This window comes from Saimiri boliviensis, chromosome 2, assembly GCF_048565385.1.
Source record: "Saimiri boliviensis isolate mSaiBol1 chromosome 2, mSaiBol1.pri, whole genome shotgun sequence".
NCBI lineage: Eukaryota > Metazoa > Chordata > Mammalia > Primates > Cebidae > Saimiri > Saimiri boliviensis.
In genome coordinates, this window is record NC_133450.1 from 45,929,817 (window position 1) to 45,944,177 (window position 14,361).

The 14,361-nt window shown below is 38.9% G+C and overlaps 1 long non-coding RNA gene and 2 gene segments (V, D, J or C); 2 read left to right on the forward strand and 1 right to left on the reverse strand.

The window, feature by feature from the left end:
* Window positions 1-14,361, forward strand: part of LOC101043507 (T cell receptor alpha chain MC.7.G5-like) — a 277,290-nt gene that overhangs the window by 158,959 nt on the left and 103,970 nt on the right.
* The window catches only part of LOC120363888 (uncharacterized), a 109,943-nt gene that overhangs the window by 59,558 nt on the left and 36,024 nt on the right, over window positions 1-14,361 (reverse strand). The window lies entirely within an intron of this gene.
* LOC141583543 (T cell receptor delta constant-like) overlaps window positions 1-14,361 on the forward strand; it is a 44,164-nt gene that overhangs the window by 9,951 nt on the left and 19,852 nt on the right.

The window sequence follows — 14,361 nt, forward strand, 5'->3', positions numbered from 1 at the left end:
GAAATTACAACTGGCTCCCAAGAAACCAGTCAGAGGATTATCTGGTTATATTTGGAGGCAGTAAGAAAAAGACTAGGAAGTCTATATTCCTACAGTATAGCCACAGAATTCAATCTTGCAAGCTACTTGAAATACTGATATTAATTAAGTCTTAGGCAGGGCTTTTTTCAATAAGTCTTCTGTGTCTCCAATATGGGATGTATCACATCATGCCTCTGCAGAGTGAAAAAAGCAAGGTCCTTGGGTACAGTGCAGCATTCAGAAACTAAAGACATGAAAAACACAAGACATCTAGTGTGCTTCTGGGCTAGAAGCTCTGCTTAACAACAGAAGCAGAGACTGGATTAATTGTCACCTGTGCCTCTTTGATTGAACTCACACAAAATAGAATCCACCATTTTTACTCAGCCTGGGGTATCCAGACCCAAGTTTACTGAAATGTTGTTACCAATATTCTGATGGAAAATTATATATTCTGAGCTGTGTTAAATCTGACCATTAATTAAACATGGAATTTCTACTTTTTCTGTAAGTGCCTTGGCTTACTTGTATTTCCCAGTATTTCTCTTCTAAAGCTAACTCCCCAAAGGGCTTTTCTGTATGTTCTCACTTATATTACAAGGTCAATATACAAGTTAAGTTTTTCAATTTCTTCAGAAACCTCTATAAAAAGATTTCCTCTTTCATTTGTCTGTTATTCCAGGCAGCTATCATGAGCAGTGAACTCAAACCCGCACTGCCTTGGAAGAGTACATCAATTAAAAAAAACACTCTCAATTTACTCAGGAGGCTGAAGTGGGAGTATCACTTGAGCCAGGGGTTCAAGACCAGCCTGGGCAACTAAGTGAGACCCAGTCTCAAAAAAGAGCTCCCAATGTTACTGTTCCATACTCAGTCATTCACTTGGTGTTTTCTGCAGCACTTATTTTTAAATATTTCAGTCTGTTCTTAGTCCTTGAGCCTCTATTTTTTAAAAATCATACTTTCTTTAAGATCTGCTCAGTGTTGATTCCCTACAAATTTCCCACCTCTTAGTTCTCCTCCCAGCCTCTCCACTCTGAGCCTTACACCTCCAATAACGATTATTCTAAACCCATTAACATCTCAATAGGGAAATGATGTAAAACAGGTCTTCTTACTCTGTTTTGGAGGTTTCTTTGGTTGTTGCCATTGCTTGCTTTTCTGTCCCACCCCAAATTCATGTATGTTTGAAAGTTAGCACCACCATGCGCCATTTGTGAGCCTTGTCCCAGAGCCCCGTTATGAGACTGAGCCTGAACTCCACTGATGTTATGACCTGTAAAGGTGCCTGGCTCAGAAAGACTCGGGAGTTCCTTTGGAAATCCAGGTGCAGCTACTTTGTCACTGTAATTTGTTATTGGAAAAGTTTGAGCTATCAACATATAGCTCCTGTAAAGCCTCAGAACTGAATCTTAGATTCTCCAGGATATATGGGTCCTCCAAAACTCCTGGGTAAATACTCAAATGCAGCAGTTCTGTGGAAATGGAAGATGCCCAGTTCTGTGTAAATGGAAGATGCCCAGATCATACACCTTCAATGGAAGAAAAGAGAAGTGTCACCTTAGATGACTCCAACTCTGTGGGCTACATTTGTCTTCCTAATACCATTCCTCATTCTCCAATGTGTTTATGGCAAGCCTCATCTATTCAAAAATAACCAAGAACAAGCCAACACACTCTTGTGTTAGTGTGGAGGACCAAGCTGACATAAGTGAATGTGACTCCAGACAAAAACCTTCCCCTTTCCAACACAAAGATGCCGAAGACTACACATGAAGCAAGTCTTAAATCGTGCTTTATTTCCATTTGAATGTATTTCCTCAGTTCCTATGTGTTGCTTCTGCATACACAGAATTTAGTGATAAAAACCGAGACTCTGTCCTACAGATAGTCTTTAACTCAGCTATCAATGCCAGTTGACTGTGTAAAGGAGAGACCATTTTGCACCAAGATTTAGTAACCTCTATTGGAATGAAAAAAAAAAAAAAAGCAATGAAAAGGCTTTCTTCCTACTATGACTCTCTCTCTGGATAGATTGCTTGCCAGGAAGGGTTAGGATAATTCTGCCATGACTCTTTGTCTCCCACATCAAAAGACATTGGGTCTCTATAACATATGGAGGAAGGGTCTCCTTGTTCAGCAGTATTTACACCATCACGCTGACACCAGTAATCAGACCTGACTATACAGCTTCACTAATAAACCTGGAAAATCTTGTGTCCTAAGAAAGAAGCAGGAAGTGATGGGATGGATGGAACCTGAGTGCTGGGAAACTGCCCATGCCCACTGCTGACTTGGGCTTCTCACCAGCTGCTTGTTCCAACAGATGCATCTTTCTTAGGAGGCACCAGAGACCCAGAATATCCACATCCTGTGGTCCCCTATACCCTTGATACCCCACATTTGAGTTCCTTTCCAATTCAAAGAACAAAAGCTGCAGGCTTTGAGCCAATTTACAACAGATGTGGCTCACAACCACCAACTACCCAGGAAGCCTCCACCAGAGCAGGGCATGAGAATCAGCTTCTTAGATATTCCCATATGTGTGATCCCATCAATCATTTAACAACTGCTCAAAGAGAGAGACTAGGAGACTTTCTCCAGAGCATCTCCAGGGATTTAATTCACTATGTTGGAAATTAAGAGATTGACATTACTACAAAGATATAAGAAGGCTAAGACAGAGTTAAGGGAATTATTGGAAAGTTGGCATAACAACTTTACATGTGCCCTGAGAAAATCAGCAACTCTACCCATAGCTTTGACATAATGCTTTCCTATACTACTGTTCTTGCCCAACTCTGACTCCCACATTGTGGTCATATGCTAGATAGGCCCCTCTCTGCATGAGGACAAGGGGATTGGGGATTCTGCTGATCAGGATATCATCACTAGCTTGTGCCACGCTTTGAAAGAATGTTCTTGGGCTGCAACTATTTGTATGAGATTGTATCCTGACCACCCCTAAGTCTGCAGACTTTGTAACTATTTTCCCCCAAGAAAATGGTCCCTGATGCGCACTACCTACTTAGTAAAGCTAGGAAAGATAGGAAGGAAGAGGACAAAATGCAGGGAGAGAAACTTCAGTGCAGGGAGAAAAGTAATGATGTGGATGCAGAATACTTGTCATGTGAATCCATATTAACCTGACGAACTCAGAAAATGTCAGCGTCAGTATTAGGATGTGTATTTTCTTACACATCCTAATACTGACGCTGACATTTTCTGAGCTCTGAAAGAAAATATGAGAATTCAAGGGGTGCTACTGCAGAATACACACACACACACAAAAGTGCTTTGCTGTGGCCAGAATGATGCAGAGTCTTGGCAATAGCTAGGGAAGCTGCCAGCAGTCTGCCCGCTGTAAACAGTGAAGTAGGTCATCTGCGGCTCCCCATCCTCATCTGTCTAGGCCATTTTCTCGGACCCTCCTCCACATACCATTCCTCATATGTTTTCATGCTGTTTCCATCAAAACGCAATCTCAATAAATGACCTGAAATCAATTCATACTAATGTTTGAGTAATGAAAACAGAGAAAGGTTTTAGCTTTTCTGAGATTGGCAGGGAGAGTTGCAAGTGAGTACTGTATTTTAATAGAGATAATAGCCATAAGCTAAACACTGCAGCAACCACAGCAGAATTTTCCAAGCCTGAGGAACACTGCCCACAATGAAAGACAGAGGGTTGTTCTCTCTTTGTTTGGAGGTTCAGTGTGGATCATACACAGAGTCTGGAGCCTCCCAGAGTACTTCTTCTCCCCTCTCCAGGAAGAGGTCCAGCTGGAGCTGACAACCAGAGAGAACGTTAGCCTGACCATTGGGAAAGGTATTGGGCAGAATTAAGGCCAATAGAGGAAAAAAAGATGTCTGGAAAGAGATTTCATTTCAATAGAAGGAATAGCTTTTAAGAGTTGACAGCCATTCAACAGTGAAACTAGCGTCCTTGTCAGTGGATGAGTTTGGTGGATGATTACACTGGGTAGGTTGTCTACACTGGTTGGGAGCTAAACTCCATGAGCATTTTCCCTTCTAGAATTCATTATAGAATTCCAAGTTGAAAGAAAATCAGGCCTACCAATTATGTACTCTGTATATGTAATCATACTCCATATACACATTTGTATCCATTATATAACCAATTTTCAATGTTATTGGAGATCTTTCCTAATCAATATTTTTAATAAGCTATGTTAGTGTTGTATGTAGAGGTATATTACAGTTTACTCAATCAGTTCTCTTCATAGGTGAGCATTTAGGCAGCTTCTGAATTTTTCCTACTATGAAAATTACTGTAATGAACACACCTGTACTTACAACTTTTCATTATTTAAAGTCACCATATATGTATATGGTGATTTGGATCAACTTCCACATCCCATTCCTCCTATGTTCTCATTCTGTTTCTATCAAAACACAATCTCAAGAAATGACCTGAAATCAATTCATACTAACGTTTGAGTAATGAAAATGGTGGAGCGGGGGGAGGCTTTAGCTTTTCTGAGATTGGCAGGGAGGGTCGCAGGTGAGTATTGTATTTTAATAGAGATAATAGCCATAAGCTAAAGACTGCAGCAACCACAGCAGATCTATAAATGGTATATATACAAATATACCATTATATCTGTATAAATGTACAATAAGTAAGCCCCTATTTTCTCAATTAGAAGATGCAAAATTAAGAATTTTGTCCAACTTGAATAGGTAAAACTTGAGGATTATAGAAAAATTAGCAAACACTACTTTAAATTTTTTAAGGTATTAATACAGTTACACATACATATTTTAAAATTACATATTGTATAAAATAATATATCCATTCTGAATACTGCTTTTTCCTTTCATTATTCATAAAATAACTTTAAATTCTTTATAAGCATTTCAGCTCAATATATTTGTCACCATTAGAGTCACTTTTTTATCCTCAAATATTTTTCCAGAGTATATGAAACTCACTTTTATAAATTCAAAATTTAGAAACACATTAGATTTAGAAAGATAATTTTAAATTGTTTGAATGACAGCACATTATTAATACCTGCTTTTGAGACCCAATACATACTCACATAACATTAGAATCATTGTTCTGCCATTTATCCTGTAAGTGAATATTCATGATCTCCACAACAAAACATTTACTTTGATAAATTTGTTTAAACAATATGAAACACTTGCAATCTTGAAAGCACTGCAGACCCAAAAATAGTTACTAAGTTTCTGTTAAACTACTCAGTCATCTTTTTAACTAATTCTATCAGCTGATTTTCATAAGCATCCATGAGCTAGCACTGATTGAGAATATTCCAGTGTGTCCTCACTAAACTGTACTTAACTGTTCAAAGTAAAATAATTTAAGTGAAAGCATTGTAATATTGTTTTTCCTAATTTTTGGAAGGAATCTAATCTAAGGGATTTCTTCTTCTCTCAGGATCATGAACCTTACTCTATATTCAAATAGATATCATATTTTCTGACAGTAAATTCCCCAAAGTGGAAATAGTTGCTCAAGTGAATACAAATATTTTTACAAATATTGTATTTTCTAAAAGCAAATTTCCCAAAGTAGAAATAGTTGCTCAAATGAATACAAATATTTTTACTCTTTTGACACTAACCAGTTGGCATCCAGTAATAAAAATCAAACAATTTATGTTGTTACCAACATCTTGCCCATATTGGGAGTGTTACCTTTTTGGGCAAAACCTTTAATTAAATATCTGTCCAAAAAATGGTTTGTTAATGTTTTACATTTTTATTACTGGAGGGTTAAAACATCTTTTCAAGTCTGATCATCCGTGATTAACTTTCTTCATTTGTCCTTCACCCATTTGTTTTTTCGGTTGATTGCATTTTACTTACTGATTTGTGTGATCGTAATAATTTTGTGCCTGTGTTTTACAGCATTTAACCACAATAACAGCATTGGTTAAAAGAGTTTCAGAAGTATTGTGGATGGCAGAGGGTGGTGATGGCAAAGAGCCAAGGGAAGGGAAAAAGGAGGAAGAGGGTTTTTACACTGGTGTGTTTCACTGTGCCTACTTACCACAGAGGTTGGAGTGCATTAAGCCTTTGTTCAAAAACACCCAGCTGTGATCCATTATGTCTCAGCATTGGGAAGAGTCCTCTGAGTGTCGTGGGAAAATAATACATGAGTCTTATTGCCCCTGTGCCCTAACTATTTTCTGTTTATGTTGTCTACTGCAGTACTTTTAGAACGTAAACAAGTATCACCAAAGACATCAGTGGTAAATAATTCCAGCCACACATTTCAGCACTTACTAAATATGCCCATGGCACTGTAAAAGAGAATATAATGGAAGTGTGAAGGAATTGGGACTATCGTGACTGAGTACCTGTATCCTAGGCTACATACTAGGTAGATGTTGAACCCACATCTGACTAACTTATGTAATTCCTTTCTCCGAAGAGTACAAAGCAAGTGTTCAAAAAAGTGTGTGTTGTGAATTGAATCCATCTCATTGGAATACTGTATGCTTGCAGAATCCCATCTTTTTTAAATAATGCATTTCTAAAGACTGTAACTGGAAGCAGATCCCCAAGGTGAGAGTCTGACACTGAATGCCTAAAACCTAACAGGTCATGTGCCTTGTTCTGATGACAAAACTGTCGAATGAAGGAGTAACAGTGGCATGAAGGTTGTTAGTAGGTAGCATGGGCCAAATGGCCCAGTGATGTGATAAAAAGTACACTCTTGCAAATAAAACCCTAGTTTCTAGAAAGTCACAAGTAGGTAAACAGATGCTGGGAGGGACAGTTTTTGTTGGGTGAAGTTAGCAGAGAAAAGCTTTTGGAGGAGATAAATCCTGAGCTGGTACCTACAGATAGGGACAGACCTAGAGTAACTGGGAATGTTATGGAAAATGAAAGAATCTCCCTCTCTGACAAACACCACCAAGCAGTTCCTTCACCCCAGAGAAAAGACATAAACTGTCTCCACCCAATTGAACTATGTATTTTTGAAATACATCTTCTCAGAACTAAGCATTTTTTCTGTTCACTTCAGATCAACCAGTGTTTCCTTCACTCTTCTCTTGACCCTACAGGAGTTTGATTCAAGATCACAGAGATTAGTCCCTTCTCTTGGAATTACAGTCACCAATTAGCACACCACATCCAATTGCCCTTTTAAGTCTAGGAGAGCAAAAACAATGCACAAGGGAAGAAAACTATGCATAGACTTCCTCCCTAAGTTCTCCATAGTAACTGGATTTATGGTTCAAGGACAGAATACATCATCCCAATCAAAATAAAATCAAAGGAGTGCATTTTCAAGGAATAGAAACAATTCACAGAAATAACACCTTTAATGAAATTCTCATTTTTAGTGAAGAAATGGAACATAACATCCTTAGATTACTTGCTTTCTAAAGTGAAAACTCTTTAGGTACTACTTTTTCAGCATTGATGAGTTTACAACATTTCTTTTTGCATAGCAGACAAAACTGTGTAGGCATTCACAGTTACAGAAAAAAGAAATATGACTAGCTTCCTGCTTCACACAAAGAAATCATGGGAAAAAACATTTCAGGCCAAAAGAAAAAAAAAGGTTTTAAAACATTTTAAAGTCTCAGATTACTTGCTGGCTATAACAGGAATGTGTAAGTTTGTAAAGATAGATTTGTCTGTCACCATCTTATCCTAATGATCACTCGTCTTTATCAAGCCATTATGTCCATGTTGGCATGATGCAATATACAGGGCATAACATCACCTACACAGTATTCCTGACAAAAATAAATAAATAAACTAAAACTAATCAGATTTTTAGTTCTAACAGGGGACAGGAAGCTAGAAAAGCAAATTAAAGGATTCTGCAAAAAAAAATCTAGATAAATCCAGCAGGCGAGACATTCCACTGGGCAACAAACAGGCTCAGTCCCATGAATAATCAGCATCATGAAAAGGAAAAAAAAAAAAAAGTGCAGTAGAGGGAAGCAGTGGAAGGAGAACTATTAAAGATTAAAGAGATTTCAAAGATTTAACAACAATGAAATGCATAGTCTTTGAATGGATCCTTGTTTTAAAAAAAATAAAGCCTGTAAAAGAGGCCAAGCATGGTGGTTCACACCTATGATCCCAGCCCTTTCGAGGCAGAGGCTGGAAGACCACTTGAGCCCAGGAATTTGAGACTAGCCTAGAAAACAAGACCCTGTGTCTGTTAAAAAAAAAAAAAAAAAAATGACATTTGAAGCTTTGGAGGAAAATTAGGAAAAGTTGACTATAAAGTTGGCTATTAAGTTATTTTAGGGAATTTCTGTTAACTTAGGTGGAAAATGATATTGTGGTTGTGTAGAAAAATATTCTTTTTGTGATATATACTGAAGTGAATTGTCATTTTATCTGTAATTTTTTTAAATACTTGAGCAAAATAAATAGAAAATATGACAAACATTAACAATTGTTAAATTTAGATGATCATTCTATAGATACTTATTCTATTAATCTCTTCTTTTTGGATTGTTTCAAAAATTTTATAATAAAATCCTGTTTAAAAGTTTTCATTTTGAGGCTGGGTATGGTGGCTCACTCCTATAATCTCAGCACTTTGGGAAGCTAGGGCAGGTAGATTGCTTGAGCCCAAGAGTTCTAAACCAGCCTGAACTACATAGCAAAACTGTGTCTCTGCAAAAGAATACAAAAATTTAGCCAGTGTGGTGCCTGCCTGTAGTCCCAGCTACCAGAGAGGCTAAGGTGGGAGGATCACTTGAACCTGGGAGGTCTAAAATTTTAGATTCCTGTTAATCTTTTTCAAGACACAGGTATAACTGAGATATCTTAAAATCACTAACTTTCAAGATTTGAGATAATGATAATTGCTCAAAATAAAGTCTTCCCCTTGTGTTAAAAGTGGGGGTGGGACAGTTCCAGACTCCCACAGTTGTGCCAATGAACCCCAATCAGATGATGGTCAAGCTACTTCTCCTTCAGGTAGGTGGGCATCATAGAGAAGCTAAGAGAAGGTTTTGAAAAAACCTGAAGTGTGTCCAAACCCCTCAAATAAGGTAACCTGACCAGGCTTAATGCATTCATAGGGCCTTATATAAGTCTCAGTTCAAGATCCTGGTCTCTTTCAATTCTTTTCCAGTTGCTAAATGTATTATTTGATCCATTAAGTCTGCAAGTCATGTTGGTCCATTCTTCTTCTTCACGATTTTGCAAAGAATCTCAGGTTACAGTTTCAAGTATCTGTCACTTAACAAGTAAGAATTTATTATTTCTAATGGGAGGGCTAACATATTGCCACAGAAATACAGTATGGGTACTGAAGATAATATACACAGACTCTCCGGTCATCACTGAGCCTTCTAACCATCATCATAGATCCAGCATCTGACTTCCAGAGTACTACCAAGAAGAAGAAATCAGAGGCAGATGACATACAGATATATGGTCCTTGACTCTAGGGAGTCCAACCAAAGTGTGTGGGGAACCATTTTGTCATTTCTACAGAAACTGAAGGCTGTTGCTCCCAATGACTTCTAACCACTCACTCATCAATCACTCAAAGCGTATGATACAATTGATCTACTAGTCATTAGCAGGCAGAGAGTGGTGAAACAGTAAAGAGAGCTTGGGATTTACTGCTGCTGCTGTAGCTTTGTCAGGACAAACAACATGGAACTAGGACAGGGATTTTCAAAGTATTGCCCACGGACCTCTGGGCACCCCAAGATCTTTTCAGGGAGTCCATGAGGTCAGAATTATTTTCATAATAACAGCAAAACATTATTTTTCTTTTTCATTCTGTTGATATTTACATTATTGGTGGAAAAGCAATGGTGGATGAAACTGCTGGTGCCTTAACATGAATCAAGGCAGGGGCATCAAATCTGTATTAATAATCATTATATTATTCACTGCCACATTTTTTCAGGGGGGAAAAAAGTTAGTTTCACTTAAAAATGATACAGACTGTATTACGTTGCTAGGGCTGCCATAACAAAATACCTCAGACTAGGCAACTTAAACAGAAGAAATTTATTTTCTCACAGTTCTACATGACAGAAGTCCAAAATCAAAGTGCCGGCAGAGTTGGTTTCTTCTGAGGCTTCTCTACCCATCTCCAAGCAGACGGCAGGCTTCTCGCTGTACCCTCAGGAAAAGATGGTCTTTCATTCTTTATGTAGGACATACTGGTGTCTTTTCTCATGGTGAGTCCAAATTCCCTCCTCTTATAAAAACATCAGTCAGATTGAATTAGGGCCATCCTTAATGGCCTCATTTTAACTCTCTCAAATAACAACCTCTTAAAAGGCCCTATCTGCAAATACAGTCACATTCTGAAGTTATGGGGTTTAGGGCTTCAACATACGAATTTAGGGGGGAAACAATTCAGCCCATAATACTGACAAAAAAGTAAAAATAATTAATTTTATTAAACCTCCACTTTTGAGTGCATTTCTTTTTAGTATTCTCTGTGACAAAATGATAAGTACACATAAAACACTTCTGTTACATTCCAAATTATGATAGCTATCTAAGAGGAAACACTTGTGTGGTTGAGTTGCAAGCTGAACTAGCCACTTTTTCCTTGAAACACACATTTTTGCTCGAAAGAACAATTGACAGGCAACTATGGTTATTCAGACTTGTAAATTTGGCAAGTATCTTCTTAAAAACAAATGAACAGAGCCTGTCATATTAAGATAAATGACTGATAGTTGTTGCTAATCATAAAATCTTTTTTTTTTTTTTTTTTTGAGACGGAGTCTCGCTCTGTCACCCAGGCTAGAGTGCATTGGCCTGATCTTGGCTCACTGCAACCTCCGCCTCCCAAGTTCGAACGATTCTCCTGCCTCAGCCACCTGAGTAGCTGGGACTACAGGTGCATGCCACCATGCCCAGCTAATTTTTGTATTTTTAGTAGAGATGGGATTTCACCATGTTGGCCAGGATGCACCATGTTGGTCAGGATGGTCTCGATCTCCTGACCTCATGATCCACCTGCCTCGGCCTCCCAAAGTGCTAAGATTACAGGCATGAGCCACCATGCCTGACCTGTTTTTGTTTTTGTTGTTGTTGTTGTTGTTGTTGTTGTTTTGACAGAGTCTCGATCTGTCACCCAGGCTGGAGTGCAGTGGTACGATCTCATCTCACTGCAACCTTCGCCTCCTGGGTTCATGTGATTCTACTGCCTCAGCCTCTCAAGTACCTGGGGTTATACTCATGTGCCATCTAGCTAATTTTTGTATTTTTAGTAGAGATGGGGTTTCACCATGCTGGCTAGGCTGGTCTCGAACTCCTGACCTCAAGTGATCTGCCCACCTCAGCCTCCCAAAGTGCTGGGATTACAGGCATGAGCCACCACGCCTGGCCTGCTAATTACGAAATCTAAGCTTACAGGAAAAAACAGAGTTTTAGGAAATTTATATTTGCCAGTATGAACTAGATAGCTCACCTGTATTTAAAGCTTTTTCTGATTTAAAGAGACCAGTGATTGTGTTAACTACTGTAATATTTTGGTATTGAATAATAAAATGTGTGCTAACTGGTGGAAGCTGCTTAACAGAGTGAACCAATTTTCTCATATAACTAATGGATGAGTTAAAAATCATGCTTGGGTGAATGATCTATTCAAATTTCAAGATAGACTGATGTTTTAATGTAACAGAATATGACGAGTTCACTAGCATGGTTTCAGATTTCACAATGCAATTAACCTTCAAATAAACTACCTCTTGCCAAATTATCATGCAATATAAAGAATACCATATCCGCAATTTGTTGAATGGGCTATTAAAATATTCCTTTCTTTTATATTTTTCTCATATATTTCAACCAAACCAACATATGACAACAAGTAGAGTGCATAAGCAGACATGAGAATCCAACTTCTAATATGCCAGCTCTTCTCTGATAGATATCTGAAGACTGTAATCAAACAGACACCTCCCTTTCTTTGATCTATAGTCTCCCATGTGTAGGAGACACTGTTCCTCCCAGGACATAGTTTGAAGTCTCTTAAACAACCTGGTATCCTTTTTTAAAATACTTAAAATATGTTGTAGTTTGTCTGCAACTATCAAACTGTATGTGTTAATACCAGGAGCAGGGGGGTCAAGATAAATAACATTAGTTCCAAGTCCACAATCCCAAATATTATAAGCCTAGAGGATGCCCCTATTCAATCTCTATTTCATTTCTTGGCTTGATATTCCATAAATTTATTCCCAAGCATGAGGCCTCAATCCAGCCAAAACTGAACAGTACCACAGTAAACCTAGCATCCAACACTGTCCCTTTCCTATGAAAATGAGTTTGCCTGGCAAAAAGAACACGACACAGGCTCCTTCCAGGAAGAGTTGAACTTCAAGGTTCATCCACCTTGCACCTGCTCTTCCCCTTTCCTGCAGAAGAGCATCTCACATAACAATTAAAATCTACACAGAGAAAGAAAGGGCCAGGTTGTCCAGACTATCCTGTGATCATTCCAGGGAAGGGGACACGCTGAGAGGCTGAAACATTCTCAAACCATAAATGCCAGAATGAAAGACCAAAGAAGACATTTGCCTAGTGTACCAAAAAGATCACTGCACTGGGATATAGATACCCAATTCCTTGTACTTCCTTTTGAAATTGGGTGTCTTGGTCAAGTTGTGAAACCTCTCTGGATCTTTCTAGACTCTTTCATCTGAAAACCCAGGAGAGTGAATATCTGATCTTTGAAATGTCTCCTAGCTGTGGCATTTGAGGATTCCTCTCCAGAGGTGCAATTGATCTTTGATTACCCATGTTAGTGGAAGAGGACATGACTTGAATACTTCAAATAGGTAGATGATGTGAAACTCATTTCTATTTGGCTTTAGAATATATTAAATGATATGGAGCAAATCACAACAAATTAAACTTCTCAACCATGTTTAACTCAGACTAATGTTAAAAATCAATGTGTTTATAAGGAGTGGTGCTGTGTACCACTAAACAAATGTAAGGTAGTATTCCATAAGGCATCCTGGTGCTAGGCAGTGAGCCAGAGCCTGGAAGTTGGGAGGATTTGGCCATGGCTCTGTCACTTTGCTTATCTTCCCTGAACCCAAAATGCCTCATCCTTGAAATAGATTTAGAAGGCAACTTTTGAGCACTCACTGTGTCAGGCTCTGTGCTATCACGTGGTATACAGGGATGAACAAGACAGATCACTTCTCTCAAGGATCTCCACCTAATGAAGGAAAGTGAAAAAGGGTTTTGAGTGCAAAGATAGAGGTAAGTACTGGATGCCATGAAAATTCTGAGAAGGGTGAGCACTTAACCCAGATCAGTTTGGGACAGTCATTTAGGAATTCCCAGGAAAGCCAACAACTAAGCTAAGACCCTGAAAATGCAGAAGATTTAAGGAGAGGGGCTAGGGATCAATTGTGGGATAGGAGAAGGAAAGGGCATTGCAAGCAAAGAAATATGAAAGAACATGGAGCATTCAGGAAGTAAATAGTTCAACGCAACTGTGTTTAAGGGAGGAAGTAAGCTAAGGTCTTGTGTTTTATACTGTTTTGTCCTGAGGATAATAGGAAGCCACCAAAAATTGTATGTATGCCATTTCATAATTGCTGGAGATATAGAGTTAAAAGCATATGAAGGTGGAGTTCTCCCAAGACCCACCATCTGTATTAATCAGCTATTTCTGTCATAATTATGATCAACAAGAAACAACCCCCAAATTTCAATTGCTTACAGTAACAAACGTATCACTTTTGCTCACTGGTCTGCGGGCCAGCTGGACTTGGCTTTAAGAAGTGAGTTGGATTTAGGTCTGTTCTATGTGTCTTCATTCTAGGGCTCAGGGTCAAGCAGCAATGACTCCCTGGAGAACACTCTTTTCTTCTCAAAGGACAGAGGCTAAACAGTGCTGGTGGAGGCCGGACACGGTGGCTTGTGCCTGTAATCCCAGCACTTTGGGAGGCTGAGGTGGGCGGATCACAAGGTCACAAGTTGGAGAACAGCCTGACCAACATGATGAAACCCTGTCTCTATTTAAAATACAAAAATTGCCCAGGCATGGTGGTGCGTGCCTGTAATCCCAGCTACTCAGGAGGCTGAGGCAGGAGAATCACTTGAACCCAGAAGGAGGAGGTTGCAGTAAGCCAAGATCATGGCACTGCACTCCAGCCTGGGTAACAGAGTGAGACTCTGTCTCAAAAAAAAAAAAAAAAAAAAAAAAAAAGAGTGCTAGTGGAAGCCCATGATGTGATGTGTCTTGAAGCCTCAGCTTAGAACTGGCACACTGTCATTTCTACTCATATTCTATGAATCAAAGCATGATGAAGCCCCAGTGTCAATGGAGCCTGTAGGAGGAAGCCCTGCAAAGTCATATGGCAAAGAACCT